The following is a 12,929-nucleotide window of genomic DNA, read 5'->3' as shown; positions in this document are numbered from 1 at the left end:
CCTCATCCGTGCACCCCCAAAGAGAGGCTGTCTGGAAAATGCCCAGAACCCCCTCCAAATCTGCAGCAAGGACAGGAAAAGCAGACAGAGATTGGTTCTGTTTTCATGGTTCCACTTCCTAGAACACTTGACACTTTCTACCTCATTCTCTCTTGAGATCTACCAATGACACAGCAGTGCAGCAAAATATTTCAAACAAGTCAATTTTCATAATTGTTCTGGAAAGCAAGGGTAGAAACTCTTTCCCTACCTGATGGGCAGTAGGTTGGCAAGTGCTGCTCAGGAGCTGTGCACCTGCAGAGATCCTTGGCCAGGGAGTGCTCCTGTGGCTGGCTTTGCACTCAGGGTGAGGATGCCCAGGAGCTGCTGAGGCCAGCAGTGGGGACACAGGCTGCGCCTTGGGAGCTGGGAGGTGACTCTGGGGATTGTGGCATGCCAGGACATGGGTCACAGTGGGAGCTGTGAGCAGAGGCACGACCAGCTCATCAGCTGAGTGACACGGTCCTGCTGGCTGTGACATCACAGAGAAGAACTCACGCTGGCACCTGGCTGCAGGGGCAGCAGCGGGCAGTTCCATTCTGGCAGCCAGTGAGTGCAGACGTGTGCCTGGGGAATGCTGGGCTGGATGGGGGCTGGGCAAGATACCTTGGGGGATGAAAGGCAGAGTGAGAGCTGGGAACCTCAGGGCAGGGCACTGTCCCCAGGGCTGGCGCAAGAGGTCCTTCGGGCTCTCGGTGTGGCAGGTGCCCAAAGAGGCTCTGGGGACATTGCAGCTGATCCCAGCCCCTTCCCAGCCAGCAAGACATGCTGAGTCCCCTTCCTCCCACCAGGCCATGTTTCCAATACTGGCGTTCATCCTGACCCTGTTAGCCACCCAGGCTGGGCTGGAGGTGAATCTAAATATCAAGCAGGATCATGTGCAATGGATGCTGGAGCACGAGGAATATGTCCATCAGGAGATGACTCGGCTCCTGAAGGAGATGGAGGGGAGCAGTAGTACCATGCAAACCCTGCTCTCTTTGGCACTGCAACAGCAGTGGCTGCTTTGGGCCAGTGCAGCAGCCCTGCTCCTGGCTCTGCTCGGGATGGGCTGCTGGCTGGTCAGCAGAAGGAAGCACAGCTGTGCCAGCTGCAGGGAGCTGCAGGACGGAGCCAAGAGAAGGAAGGCTGTCAGCAGGGAGGAGAAGGCGAGCAGTGAGAAGTTTGGCTCTGAGAAGGTCAACAGCAAGGAGAAGGGGAAGGTTAGTAGCTGGGTGAACGGTGGGCAGCAAGGAGAATGTGGTAGCAGTGAGAACAGTGGCAGTGAGGAGAAGGTCGGGAGCAGGGAGAAGGTCGGTGAGCTCAAGGAGAAGCTCAAGGGTGCAGACAGGGGTTACAGCACTTTGGCTTTGCCCACCCCATCAGCGATAGGCACATGCAGGATAAGGCTGGAGCGGGCTGACAGCAACCTGGTCTAGGTGAGAATGTCCCTGCTCATCGCTGCGGGCTCAGCAGGGACGGACTTTCAAGGTCACTGCCAAGCGCGAGTGTTGTGTGCTTCTCCACCAGGACCTGCCCAGCACGAAGGTGCTCACGGAGCTGGTGGACGAGCTCCTGGGTGTCTGCCGAGTACTTTCCCGCAGGAGCTTCATGCCGGAGTTGCACCCAGCCCCTGGGTGCTGCTGTGACACCTGCTCTGAAGGCTGCAGCATCCAGGAGAACAGCAGCACCTACCACCTGCTGGTCATCCTGCGGCCACCCCCTGGCCACTCCTTCCACCTGGACAGCACACAGCAGCCACCAGCCAGGCGCATCCGTGTGGCACTGGAGTGCCTGTGCTCTGGGGAGCAGCTGCTGGGGCAGATGTGCTTCCTCCACACCTCTGATGGCCAGCTGCCCCGGGATCAGGACTAGTACCTGCTGGGCACCCTCTGCACAGGCTCATGCCTGGATCCAAAGAAAGTCACCCACTGGGTCCAAACGTTGGTGGCATCAGCCTGGCTGCTTTTGCCACAGTCGCGGCACTTGCAACTCACAGCGCTGCCTTGCAGCAAGTGCTGCAGCTGGCAGCTGAGCGGCACCTCTGGGCTGCACCACACCATTGAGATGGCTTTGGCCGTGCAGCAAGGCACCTCAGGTGCTTACCTGAGCCCTGAGTAGGCAGCAACTAGCTCTGCCAGCAGCACCGTGTGGGCCAGAGAGCTGCCACCTCTCAGACTCACGGCCATGATGCCGCTGCTGTTGAGAGGACAGCATTGTTAGGAAAAGCAGATGAGGAAGGTGAAGTCAACCATTCCTCATGGATCATTTTTTTTTGGTGTTCTCTTAGGATGCTTGAGTCACTTTTCTGATGAACTCTTAGAAATGTAGCTAGGTCGTGATAATTCTAAAACCTCCCAAGGCAGAGCTGGAAAGGTGGACATGACTTCAAATTTGTCTAAGTTTCTGTTCAGAACAATCCAACATCCATAGCAGGTTTTCCTGCACAGATTTTTTTTTTCTTTAAAATAAATAAAATGGCACTCTATGACTAACACTGGGTGTTCAGTCAAGTCACTTTTGATGAGAATAGGGACGCCGACATTAGCATCCTAAGTCCCAAACTTCAGCAAACTCTAAACACAAGACAAGTCTACGGCTGTAGTGGCATGCAGTGGTAGTGAGTTGCTGCTCCCTTCCTGAAAGTGTCTCCGGGCAGAGGCAATGCAGCAGGCAAACACAGGGACACAAGCACACAGACAGAAGCTCGCTACGATGGCAAGAGGGGACGAAGGAAAGGACTCAAGGGACTTGTGTGTGCAGTTCCCATGGGGTTTATTAGCAGCTGCATATCGGTGTGGTCCAGGGACAAAAAACCAGGAGGGCAAGGATGGGTTTGGGTTTGAGTATGGGGGAAACGCAGTAGAGCATGAGGTAAGGGACTACTGGGAACAGGGGAAAGTAGTGCATAGGTGGGGCAAGGGATTGGGCAAACCATTAGGGCAACAGGGACGGAACACTACAGCAAACTGGGGACTGTGGGGATGGGGGAAAGGGAGAACATTCTAGGGAAAGGCCATATAGGGGTAACAGGGGTGGTCTGGGCCAGTGGGTCCATGGGGAAAAGAGAACTGGGGTACACGAAGGTAAAGGATCAAAGGACTGTGGGGAGAAGCCTTTTGACTCCATGCTATTAATGCCTCTTCACCAACTCATTCAGGCTCTCTCCTTCCAGGACATGGAGATTGTTGTTTGCCTGGACCCCAGAGGCTCCACAGGCTGGGGTAGCAGATGAGCTGGGAGCTGGTCACTATCTGCAAAGGGCTTGTGTATAATGTAGGAGCACCATTGTCTTGGTTTGAAGGACGGGTGTCTGTTAGGGAAGGCAGGAGCTCTCTTGAAATGGAGAATGTAAACCCACTGCCTCCCTCCAAATTATTACTAGTTTAGAACTAAGGGGCTCTGGGACTAAGACAGAAGGATAGGAATAACAGTTTTTTGCTCTTAAGAAGGACAAGGCAAACAATCAACAGCAAGTATGGAAATCCTAAGAAATAGAAGCACGGAGCCTGTGAAAGCCTTCTGTGCTGAGATGGGAAAGGGTGGAGGAGAGGCTTTGAACTCCACAATCCCCCCTGGGGCAGTCGATCCTGGTGCCCAAGCAGGACTCTGAGGAGCACCAAGCTGGAACATAAGGAATGAGGAGAAATCCCAGGGCGGTGCATGAGATGTGTCAGGAGCTCCGTGGCTGTAGCTGGAATTGCAGGACATCCCAGCAGGGCAGGGGCTGCAGGGCCCAGCAGCAGCAGAAGAAAGGCAGCTCCCACCTGGGTTCCTGCCATGGTAGCAAAATTCCTTTTGCCGAGCAGGGTCAAGCTCGACCATCTTCCTCCAAAGCCCTGAGAGAGTGAGAGAGCCAGCAGCTGAAAGAAAAAAATAAAAGGGGAGTTACAAATGAAGGTCAGGACAGGCAGGCAGGGACAAAAGCCTGCCTCCTAAAAGAGATGAGGAAATAGAAGTAGCTTCCAAGTTTTACAGCAGTGTAAGCATTATCAACCCTAGTGTGGCGCATTCCACACGAAAGGAAAAGAACCTTGCAAGCAGAAATGTCCTGGAAGAGCAGGAAAAAGGGGAAATGCAGTGATGGCAAGAGAGGGCAGATACTCAGCAGAGCCACGGGAGGTGTTTTAGATCAGCACTGATAGCTCTGGTGTCTGTGCAAGAATCCCTTCATGTACAGAACTGCTGCAGCCTCAGGAAATGCAAAGGCCACTGTGGACTTCATTGCTGGGATACAAGAGGTGGGAAATGTCCAGCGAGAAGTGTGGAGGAGGCAGATGGGGAGAAAACAGTTAGAACTGTAAGAGGCAAAATATTTTAGACGGAATTTTCAATCATACTGCAGCTCAGCTTCAGCAATTTGCAACTTGCTGTTAATGTAAGCTATTGTGGGGAGAGTTTAAGCAGTTTAGTGGAAAATATGTTAGGGTAAATCTTTCCTAAAGAGTCAAACTGAGCAAAAATCATGCAGTGTGAAAGGCACATGGAATTATTTGGTGGAACAAAAAGAAGAGCAGTTAGTTGTGGACAGACGATGACTTTGTCATTTGAAAAGATGGAGTGGTTTGTATGGCTTGTGGAGTATGCTCTGTGTGTTGTTATGCCCTGTCCCAGCTATTTGTGTAGGTTTATTTATCACGGAGGGAAATAAAAGTGAAAAAAATAAAAGAAAAAGAAAAAACTGCAAGAGCAATGATTGGGAATGATTGTGGTGAGAGGTTTTTCAGTGTTGAAAGATGAGGATGGTAAAAAGGAAGTAGTGGTGTCCTGGTTTGAAAGACAGGTGTTTGCTAAGGAAAGCAGAAGCCTGCCTTTGAACTGAAAAATGTGATCCTTCCTTCCTACAGATTATGATGATGTTGAAATTAAGGGAGCTCTCAGGCAAAGATATGGGGGTAGGAATAACAGTTCTTTACTAGTATATTTAACAAGACAAACAAGAACAACAAGAGCTATGAAATTACCCACAAACAGAACAGTAACTCAGTCCCAGTGTTTTTTGGCTGCAGGCACCTTTTCCCTGAGCTGCAGTTCCCGGTGCTGGGGGCGGGCAGGTCCCGCAGAGCCGCAGGAGGGCTGGGGGTGATGGCAGAGCTGTCCCAGGGGGAGAGAGAGATGGAGAGAGAGAGCTCTCCGCTCACGGTGTCGGTCCCGGTGCTCAGTAGAGTGCTGGATGGTGGTAGTTCACAGCGAGAAGACAGCCGGGCAGGGTCCGATGGTGGTTTCCCGACGCTGGGATGGGACACCGGCGGCGATCGTCCTTCTCATCCGAACTCCGCGGGGGAAATGGGCCGAGACCCAGCCTTCCGCTTCCTCTTCTGGCTGTTTGAATCTCGCGGGGTTTCACTCTTCCCTCCGGTCCCCTCCCCCTTGTCACCAGGGCCCAGTCAACAGGTATCTTAGCATGACAATGGGGAAAATTCCACAGAGAGAAAAGGGAAAGAACCAACCCCCAACATTATCTACCCCGAATTTTCCCCTACCATCATGCTACATCAAATTAAAATCTTCAAATTATAGACATCCATACAGTTACAGATACAGGCACAGTATTGTAGGTAGTTCACCCTAAAACAAGGTCTCCTTGGGGGATGCATCTGGTCTTTCCATCCCTTTGCATGATCCACCAGGTACACCCTGGCCCTTGAGCAAAAACCACCCCCGAATTGGATTGTCTTTGCTGGAGGCAGGGTTCACCCAAACAGTTTTTCCTAGCATACCTCTCATATGCACCACTGGAACCTTGTCCCCATCTGGTGTTCTCAAGGGCTCAGACTGGGCAGGGCCTGCTCGATTAGTGGAACCTTGGGTGTTCACTAACCATGTGGCCTTTGGTAGATTAATCTCCCAGTTTTTGAAAGTCCCCCCACCCAGTGCCTTCAAGATGGTTTTAAGCAGCCCATTGCACCGTTCCACTTTCCCAGCCGCTGGTGCGTGATAAGGAATGTGGTACACCCACTCGATGCCGTGTTCTCTGGCCCAGGTGCTTATGAGGCTGTTCTTGAAATGAGTCCCATTGTCTGACTCAATTCTCTCAGGGGTACCATGTCTCCAAAGGACTTGTTTTTCCAGGCCCAGGATGGCGTTGCGGGCAGTGGCATGAGGCACAGGGTAGGTCTCCAACCATCCAGTGGTGGCTTCTACCATGGTCAGCACGTAGCGCTTGCCTTGGCGTGTCTGAGGCAGTGTGATGTAGTCAATCTGCCAGGCCTCCCCATACTTATATTTAGACCACCGCCCCCCATACCAGAGGGGCTTCACTCGCTTGGCTTGCTTGATGGCAGCACACGTCTCACAGTCATGGATAACCTGGGAAATACTGTCCATGGTGAGATCCACCCCTCGGTCTCGTGCCCACTTATAGGTAGCATCTCTGCCTTGGTGACCTGAGGCATCGTGGGCCCATCGAGCCAGGAACAACTCTCCCTTGTGTTGCCAGTCTAAGTCTATCTGTGACACTCACCCTTCAACAGCCCCATCTGGCCTGTGCACAAGTCTGACGGAGAATGGAGATTGACTGTGGACTACCGTGCATTGAATGAAGTGACTCCACCGCTGAGCGCTGCCGTGCCGGACATGCTGGAACTCCAGTACGAGCTGGAGTCCAAGGCAGCAAAGTGGTACGCCACCATTGACATTGCCAATGCATTTTTCTCCATTCCTCTGGCAGCAGAGTGCAGGCCTCAGTTTGCTTTCACCTGGAGGGGCGTGCAGTACACCTGGAACCGACTGCCCCAGGGGTGGAAACACAGCCCCACCATCTGCCATGGACTGATCCAGGCTGCACTGGAAAAGGGTGAAGCTCCAGAACATCTGCAATACATTGATGACATCATTGTGTGGGGGAACATGGCAATGGAAGTATTTGAGAAAGGAGAGAAGATGATCCAAATTCTGCTGGGAGCTGGTTTTGCCATCAAGAGTGGGTTTACATTCTCCATTTCAAGAGAGCTCCTGCCTTCCCTAACAGACACCCGTCCTTCAAACCAAGACAATGGTGCTCCTACATTATACACAAGCCCTTTGCAGATAGTGACCAGCTCCCAGCTCATCTGCTACCCCAGCCTGTGGAGCCTCTGGGGTCCAGGCAAACAACAATCTCCATGTCCTGGAAGGAGAGAGCCTGAATGAGTTGGTGAAGAGGCATTAATAGCATGGAGTCAAAAGGCTTCTCCCCACAGTCCTTTGATCCTTTACCTTCGTGTACCCCAGTTCTCTTTTCCCCATGGACCCACTGGCCCAGACCACCCCTGTTACCCCTATATGGCCTTTCCCTAGAATGTTCTCCCTTTCCCCCATCCCCACAGTCCCCAGTTTGCTGTAGTGTTCCGTCCCTGTTGCCCTAATGGTTTGCCCAATCCCTTGCCCCACCTATGCACTACTTTCCCCTGTTCCCAGTAGTCCCTTACCTCATGCTCTACTGCGTTTCCCCCATACTCAAACCCAAACCCATCCTTGCCCTCCTGGTTTTTTGTCCCTGGACCACACCGATATGCAGCTGCTAATAAACCCCATGGGAACTGCACACACAAGTCCCTTGAGTCCTTTCCTTCGTCCCCTCTTGCCATCGTAGCGAGCTTCTGTCTGTGTGCTTGTGTCCCTGTGTTTGCCTGCTGCATTGCCTCTGCCCGGAGACACTTTCAGGAAGGGAGCAGCAACTCACTACCACTGCATGCCACTACAGCCGTAGACTTGTCTTGTGTTTAGAGTTTGCTGAAGTTTGGGACTTAGGATGCTAATGTCGGCGTCCCTATTCTCATCAAAAGTGACTTGACTGAACACCCAGTGTTAGTCATAGAGTGCCATTTTATTTATTTTAAAGAAAAAAAAAATCTGTGCAGGAAAACCTGCTATGGATGTTGGATTGTTCTGAACAGAAACTTAGACAAATTTGAAGTCATGTCCACCTTTCCAGCTCTGCCTTGGGAGGTTTTAGAATTATCACGACCTAGCTACATTTCTAAGAGTTCATCAGAAAAGTGACTCAAGCATCCTAAGAGAACACCAAAAAAAAATGATCCATGAGGAATGGTTGACTTCACCTTCCTCATCTGCTTTTCCTAACAATGCTGTCCTCTCAACAGCAGCGGCATCATGGCCGTGAGTCTGAGAGGTGGCAGCTCTCTGGCCCACACGGTGCTGCTGGCAGAGCTAGTTGCTGCCTACTCAGGGCTCAGGTAAGCACCTGAGGTGCCTTGCTGCACGGCCAAAGCCATCTCAATGGTGTGGTGCAGCCCAGAGGTGCCGCTCAGCTGCCAGCTGCAGCACTTGCTGCAAGGCAGCGCTGTGAGTTGCAAGTGCCGCGACTGTGGCAAAAGCAGCCAGGCTGATGCCACCAACGTTTGGACCCAGTGGGTGACTTTCTTTGGATCCAGGCATGAGCCTGTGCAGAGGGTGCCCAGCAGGTACTAGTCCTGATCCCGGGGCAGCTGGCCATCAGAGGTGTGGAGGAAGCACATCTGCCCCAGCAGCTGCTCCCCAGAGCACAGGCACTCCAGTGCCACACGGATGCGCCTGGCTGGTGGCTGCTGTGTGCTGTCCAGGTGGAAGGAGTGGCCAGGGGGTGGCCGCAGGATGACCAGCAGGTGGTAGGTGCTGCTGTTCTCCTGGATGCTGCAGCCTTCAGAGCAGGTGTCACAGCAGCACCCAGGGGCTGGGTGCAACTCCGGCATGAAGCTCCTGCGGGAAAGTACTCGGCAGACACCCAGGAGCTCGTCCACCAGCTCCGTGAGCACCTTCGTGCTGGGCAGGTCCTGGTGGAGAAGCACACAACACTCGCGCTTGGCAGTGACCTTGAAAGTCCGTCCCTGCTGAGCCCGCAGCGATGAGCAGGGACATTCTCACCTAGACCAGGTTGCTGTCAGCCCGCTCCAGCCTTATCCTGCATGTGCCTATCGCTGATGGGGTGGGCAAAGCCAAAGTGCTGTAACCCCTGTCTGCACCCTTGAGCTTCTCCTTGAGCTCACCGACCTTCTCCCTGCTCCCGACCTTCTCCTCACTGCCACTGTTCTCACTGCTACCACATTCTCCTTGCTGCCCACCGTTCACCCAGCTACTAACCTTCCCCTTCTCCTTGCTGTTGACCTTCTCAGAGCCAAACTTCTCACTGCTCGCCTTCTCCTCCCTGCTGACAGCCTTCCTTCTCTTGGCTCCGTCCTGCAGCTCCCTGCAGCTGGCACAGCTGTGCTTCCTTCTGCTGACCAGCCAGCAGCCCATCCCGAGCAGAGCCAGGAGCAGGGCTGCTGCACTGGCCCAAAGCAGCCACTGCTGTTGCAGTGCCAAAGAGAGCAGGGTTTGCATGGTACTACTGCTCCCCTCCATCTCCTTCAGGAGCCGAGTCATCTCCTGATGGACATATTCCTCGTGCTCCAGCATCCATTGCACATGATCCTGCTTGATATTTAGATTCACCTCCAGCCCAGCCTGGGTGGCTAACAGGGTCAGGATGAACGCCAGTATTGGAAACATGGCCTGGTGGGAGGAAGGGGACTCAGCATGTCTTGCTGGCTGGGAAGGGGCTGGGATCAGCTGCAATGTCCCCAGAGCCTCTTTGGGCACCTGCCACACCGAGAGCCCGAAGGACCTCTTGCGCCAGCCCTGGGGACAGTGCCCTGCCCTGAGGTTCCCAGCTCTCACTCTGCCTTTCATCCCCCAAGGTATCTTGCCCAGCCCCCATCCAGCCCAGCATTCCCCAGGCACACGTCTGCACTCACTGGCTGCCAGAATGGAACTGCCCGCTGCTGCCCCTGCAGCCAGGTGCCAGCGTGAGTTCTTCTCTGTGATGTCACAGCCAGCAGGACCGTGTCACTCAGCTGATGAGCTGGTCGTGCCTCTGCTCACAGCTCCCACTGTGACCCATGTCCTGGCATGCCACAATCCCCAGAGTCACCTCCCAGCTCCCAAGGCGCAGCCTGTGTCCCCACTGCTGGCCTCAGCAGCTCCTGGGCATCCTCACCCTGAGTGCAAAGCCAGCCACAGGAGCACTCCCTGGCCAAGGATCTCGGGATCCAGGCTGCTGACACCCGTAGAGCATCACTGAAAGGATCTCAGGGACTGCAGCTGGATCTTCCAGTGCTGACCAACCCTGACTGCCCTCTAGGCGAACCTAAACCACACCTGCAGCAACTGGAGCACATTTTCCCTTCCTGACCATCCTGGAACATGGTTTGTGAGGTTGCTTTCTTTCCCTTTACTTACAGAAGTTTTTCCCATAAGTTAGTACCCAACTAACTACTGGTACTTAAGAAAACAGAAGAGTGGCTGAGGTGGGGGACAGGTGTGTAGCATCTGACTACACTTCTTTTTTTTCTGGCAGCTTCTCTCTGAGGCAGGAGATACTGTGAGATTTTTGGGGCATCCTTGGGGTGCAGGGGAAGGACAGGACTGGGGGCAGCTGCTGGCTCTCTCATTCTCTCAGGGCTTTGGAGGAAGATGGTCGAGCTCAACAGTGCTCTGCAAAAGGAATTTTGCTACCATGGCCGGAACCAAGGTGGGAGCTGCCTTTCTTCTGCTGCTGCTGGGCCCTGCAGCCCCTGCCTTGCTGGGATGTCCTGCAATTCCAGCTACAGCCACGCAGCTCCTGACACATCTGGTCCACCGCCCTGGGATTTCTCCTCATTCCTTATGTTCCAGCTTGGTATTCCTCAGAGTCCTGCTTGGGCACCGGGATCATTCTCCTTGCTCCCCACCCTTTACTGAGCTACTAACTTTCTTCTTTGCCTTCCTGCTGACTTTATCAGAGCCAAACTTCTCACTGCTCACCTTCTCCTCCCTGCTGACAGCCTTCCTTCTCTTGGCTCCGTCCTGCAGCTCCCTGCAGCTGGCACAGCCGTGCTTCCTTCTGCTGACCAGCCAGCAGCCCATCCCGAGCAGAGCCAGGAGCAGGGCTGCTGCACTGGCCCAAAGCAGCCACTGCTGTTGCAGTGTTGGAAACATGACCTGGTGGGGGAAAGGGGACTCAGCATGTCTACTGGGAAGGGGCTGGGAGCACCTGTCATGTCCCCAGAGCCTCTTTGGGCACCTGCGGCACTGAGAGCCTCAAGCCTCTCTTCCCCCAGCTCTTGGAGCCATGCTGTTTGCTGTTTGCACAGGCAATGACAGCAGGCAGGGCTGCTGCCACACTCCTCGTGGTGGGATGTATCTACCTTTCCTTGCCTTGCTATTCTTTTCTCATTGCCATTCTTGTTTTTCTTTTTTTATTTTTGCAAACAGAAACGTCCATGAAGGGCACAATTATACAACCACCTCACTGCAGGGAATATCTGAGCCTGGTGAAAGTACCAAGGAACAGTGGGAGTAAGTGAACAGTATGTCCTGTCTGGTAGCAGAGCTTAAGGAAGAAGTGAAAAGACAAAGGAGTATTAGAGAAAGTGAGGGGGAACCAGACTGGTGGAGCTTCATCCTTTAATTTCTGAGAGAAGCCCACCAGGAGTCAGAGGAGCCTCATGCCTGTTCTCACCATGCAGAAAATGACCTATTGAATGGGCAGGGTGTATGGGGGGGTGGTGTGTAGAAATACAAAAATAAAATATGGACCCCCTCCCGAGCTTCATCACCTCCCCAAGAAGTGTCACTTCAGGATGGGGAGGAGGCGCTGGATCAAGGGCATCAGGCAGATGACACCAAGGGAAATAATCTGCCTGGAGAGTTTCCCAGTCAACACTTTGTTTGTCTGATGTATCACCACCTGCAGCATTGAAGAGAAAAGAAAGGGAGTGGTAGTTGCTGACTGCCTTCTGATAGGAACAGAGGGCCCTGGGTGTTGACCAGACCCATTCCATAATACTAGTAACTACTAGTAGTGATTTTTTTTTTACAGTTAATTTAACTGTTCTTGCTTCAACCCATGAATTTCCCTTCCTCTTCTCCCTGGACGAATAACTACCACAGTACTCAGTTGCCAGCTGGGGTTAAACTGTGAGAGCAAAAATGACATTTCATGGATTTCCCATGCTATTTCAAGATATCCATTGGCAAATGAAAAATAAAGTATAAAAAAAAAATCAACATACTCCCCATCTTTCATTAGAAACTTTTATTGTATTAACCTACAGGTACCTGAAGTGAAAGATATGGTAGTGAGAGGGAGAATGATGAACATCAGTCATCTTTGGAAAATATGTTCTCACAACAAAACACTTTTTCGTTAGAAAAAAAAAAAAGCCAGGCATACTTGATAGGTTTCTTTAAAAACATAATACAGTTCAATCATATCACAGGGAAGCCTTGTGGGCCAAGAAACTGAAAAGTTACATTCAGAGCTCTAGCACTCCTATATCAAAGGACAAGGTTTTCTCTGTAGTAATTGATAAACATACACTCATTTGTTTTCAGTTATTTCAAATACTGTATATACAATCTTTAATATCAAGCATTTTTTGGTCAAAACTAGCTCTGTATTCTTTAGTCTGGGCTTTAAAGCTTTGGTGGAAGAATGACTATATGGAACATACTGAATAAAAGTTGTCGTTAGTGTATTTGAAAACCCATTCTACTCAGAGGAACACATTCCTCACTTTTATCGTAACCTCACTTCAGTATGGACTGGCAGATTGTCTGAGCACAAAGTGCGAGTACAATGATACTTTCCTTCCTGGAATCTACATGTGCATCTCCAATTCAAGTGAATGGAAGTTCTCTGGGTAGATCAAGATAAGGACAGATTGGATGTGAAACAGTGTGTTGTGATGAAAATCTTGGCTATGCTAGAAAGCCATGAGGTTTGTTATACTTCTATGAATTAGTAACACCTACAGTATTTCAAGCCTAAAGTATATAGTCACTACTCTGAAATCAGCCATAACCTGGTGCAGCCTTTTACTAAAATGGTGACACATTGCTGGCAGAGAGCTACCCAGCATTGCTTGAGGCCACACCTCGAATGTTGTGCCCCCTTTTGGGCCCCTTAGGAC

The sequence above is a fragment of the Cinclus cinclus genome, chromosome Z (assembly GCF_963662255.1).
Source record: "Cinclus cinclus chromosome Z, bCinCin1.1, whole genome shotgun sequence".
In the NCBI taxonomy this organism is placed as follows: domain Eukaryota; kingdom Metazoa; phylum Chordata; class Aves; order Passeriformes; family Cinclidae; genus Cinclus; species Cinclus cinclus.
Note: the sequence above shows the minus strand (reverse complement) of the source record.